The sequence below is a fragment of the Lolium rigidum genome, chromosome 1 (genome assembly GCF_022539505.1).
Source record: "Lolium rigidum isolate FL_2022 chromosome 1, APGP_CSIRO_Lrig_0.1, whole genome shotgun sequence".
Lineage (NCBI taxonomy): Eukaryota > Viridiplantae > Streptophyta > Magnoliopsida > Poales > Poaceae > Lolium > Lolium rigidum.
Genome location: NC_061508.1, coordinates 142062629 through 142066220, shown reverse-complemented (window position 1 = coordinate 142066220; position 3592 = coordinate 142062629). Strand labels below are relative to the sequence as shown.

The following is a 3592-nucleotide window of genomic DNA, read 5'->3' as shown; positions in this document are numbered from 1 at the left end:
CCTCCCATTGAACATGCCCTCATCCAACCGAGGGAAAGATCATATTCTGGGTTACTTATCTGTACTATATAACTGATACACGCACAGAAAAATCAGATAACTGCAAAGCAATAACAATGATGCATTTGTCACCCCTTCCTCACCAGCCCATCAGCTTCACCACTTTCACCATGCATATTGTGCCGCCATTGTGCTGCGCGATCCATAAAAATACCACGATTCTTCCCTTCAAGCATAACCAAATATTAATAAATCAATAAAAATACAAATAATTCCCAAGAAAAATGATGAACCCCAAAATTTAAATAAGAACATACTCCCTCCGGTCTCTTTTAATTGACTCGGATTTAGTACAACTTTGTACTAAATTTGAGTCAATTAAAAAGGACCGGAGGGAGTAGTTGACATCCTAGAAGTTTCCACAGACTCCTCCCCGACGCGGTCGTCATCGTTCCGATCCCCCCTCCCCAAGCAGCAAGGATAGTCGCTTCACATACCAATTCCCATTCCCACCGACTCGTGTCATCCCCATGCACCTGTCCCTCCACGATTCGCAGCACTACACGCACATTGACACACTCTCGCGACATGGATGTCCGCGAGGGGGTTCTGAAAGGGAGGTAGACACCATCCACACTACCCGCAAAAAAAAAAAGACATGGCCATCCACACCAAATTTTCATCTCAGAAATTAAACCCATATTTTGCATGTCCTCATTATACCAACATTGAAGGGAGAAAAAATAACTAACCAGGCACCCATAACATAGATGTGTATCAGCAAAAGATGGAAATACCTATCATATCAACAATACAGGAGCTGATGAGTCTCCTCTCCAAAGAATATCCCCAACCAGCAACAAAGCACACTCATGGACACAATCATTAATCCTTTCCATCTTGTTTTCTCCACGCCATGCTAAATCGCTCAAGCAGACGCATCAAGCAGCTATTGCTGTCAATATAACATGCAGTCGTGGAAGAGTTCCCGGCGCCAAAGCTTCTAGCATCTTCTTCCCCTGTTCGCAGGAACTGAATCAGATGCCGATGTGAAGACACGCTGACAAAATAAACTGATAAGAATACGAAACTAAAATGCCCAAGATTGCAGCTATCTAAATGTTGTAACTACCTATTTTCTTCAATCCATTAAGCAGTAGGAGACTCCTGCAGTGAAGTTATCGAAAATAGATGCATCCTACAGCTAGTATTTCAAAATCACACATATGCATGGAACACTATTTTTCATGGAACACATATAATGTTAGTACTTGCAACCTCTAGAAGCGAGCAATAAGAAAAAAAAAGATGCATATAGCTGTTCAACGCTTAATATGACATAATATTATCGAGCCGCTCGGTACCTATCGGACTGACAAGATTCAAGAACAGATTCAGAAACATCGCTTAACACTCAAGTGCAGCCGGCTTGTCAGTAATTTTATTGTAGCCTACCTTGTGAATGAGCTTCAGTGAAGACAACACATTTGCAATGTCATACAATCTCCTGACTGTATCACCCATAGAAGAAACAAAATTAGCTTTTTTTTTATTAGTACCAGTACTCATATAGCTGCACAACTAAATAGTGGAAATATGAGCATCAACTTCTCATACTGGACTCCTCATGGCCTTCTCTGAAGATGAAGCAAAGTATGATCACGTCAACCTGCTCCATGTACAGATGTCATACCAATCAACCACACATCCACACACCATGAATCTTGAAAAGAAAAGTAAGGAAATACAGAATTTCCCACCTCCATGGTGAGGAACAGCTTCACAAATATTTGCATGAGCAACCCAAGAGACCTCTCCATCATTTGATCTAAAAATAAAAAAGAAAGCTGAAAACCTGAAGGTTTTGATTGGATGTATCTGGAACAGAAAGAAGATTAACCTCAGTTGTTTCATTTTTCTATGCCACATGGCAATGCCTAATGTTATTTGCTAATGATAGTAGTGTCAACCGTATGCAAGAAAGAGATACTTCCAAGAGACACTAACTCTATAAATGGTTGAGCAACAATATAACCTGAAAAGTCTGCAGACAAATGAACTTGACATGATTTGACCAGCCTATGAATGGTTACCTCAAGTGCCTGGAATTGTAAAAAGGAAAAAAAGATAATATTTAATACTTCAGCCATATATACACTTGGATGACTCTCTTCAGAAAACATAGGAGATGAGTCATCTAATTTTAACAAATACATAACAAAGATTTAACATATCAGTACTTCACGCCAGTCTATAATTTTAATAGTAGCATGTTTATGTTAAAGAGGAGACATAAGTATTACGACACAGAAGAGAGTAGTTGCATCTGCTAAGCCAACAACTGCATCATAATAAACGTCAACTCCAGTATTAGGCAACACTCACTTCATTAAAAAAATGTAATCATTGTGGCATCCATATATATGCTGCATGATATATATATATATGTCCAGCAGGCCATGGCAAATTAAATTGGCATCGAAAGAATAGATGGCAATGTTGATTCAACTTCATTTTGATTGCGCATGACACATCCATAATTATAGGAAGAAGGTGCGTGAAGCATTTTTCTTGCATTTAGTTTGTAATCGGAAGTAGCCAAAAATGACTATATTTTAATTGACTACATGACTACCAAAGCCACCGAAAACTTGACCACATTGTTCAATTCTCTGATTGTCTTAAAAGAAGTACAGCACGAACTACAGCATATGTTCAGGATTGTCTTCATAAGATTATGTTTCTCTTTTTTTTGCAGGGATTCATATTTTTTGCAGGGATTCATAAAACCGATTCAATTACTCAGTAAGGTAGGGGAAAGGGAAGCATGTGACATGATGGTGATTTACCGGTGCGGCGCAGGCCGAGGAAGGTGAGTGGCTGGTGGGAGCAGAGCACAGCGCCGGGAAGAGCGTCGTCCCTGTGGCTCCCGTCCGCCACCGTGGCCGGCCGACCGTCGTCGCCATGGGGTGTCCCGAGGGACGACGCCGAGTCGTGGGGCTCCCTGAAGAGGCTGCTGGCGGCCACCAACAAGAGGCAGATCTTGGAAAGCATGGGGCTCCGGGGCGGCGGCAGCGTCACGTCGCGGAGGCGGCATCGCGTTCCCAAGGACAGGGAACGACGGGAGGAGGTTGGCGCAGGAGAGGTCGCCATCGAGGGCTGGAGAGGAGGGGCTCCACTCTCCAAGACTCCAAGCGGCGGCGGCGCAGGACGCGCGAGGGAGGAGGGAGGGTTGCGCCCTGGGGTTGGGAAAATGAAGGGAGGTTGAAGTGCTGGACGATTTTTCAAGTCATTACTCATTAGGGGCTGAAGTGCAAAATGTGCAGCGACGGGGTGGACGAAACCCACGTACCGCGTGACGACCAAACGGCTTGACGTACGAAAGGGCTGGGGAGAATAGGGATTAAGTTTAGTCTTTTTAAGTAGTAGAGAGTAGAGATTTGCATTGCTGTCAACTGTTGTCTATGCACAACCCTATTCTTCCACTTACATCCCGCACTATTTGCATCAGTCTATCTCATAGATTTATTAAATATCAATGATGAGTTCTGTTGCTATTCATATGCAGGATGAAGCCTCTACTCAAATGGAA

At 42.9% G+C, this 3592-nt stretch overlaps 1 long non-coding RNA gene across 3 annotated transcripts; it reads right to left on the bottom strand.

Annotated features, from left to right (window-relative positions):
• Positions 1-465: 465 nt before the first annotated feature.
• LOC124682484 lies at positions 466-2920 on the bottom strand. 3 transcript variants are annotated; one of them, XR_006996300.1, is made up of 4 exons: positions 2850-2920; positions 1761-2102; positions 1133-1669; positions 466-1019 (listed from the first exon to the last, which is right to left on the bottom strand). It is a non-coding gene; the product is annotated as an uncharacterized LOC124682484 (long non-coding RNA). The 3 variants fall into 3 exon arrangements; XR_006996302.1 differs by having other exon boundaries at positions 466-1669; positions 1761-1828; positions 2036-2102; XR_006996301.1 differs by having other exon boundaries at positions 466-1669.
• Positions 2921-3592: the final 672 nt, after the last annotated feature.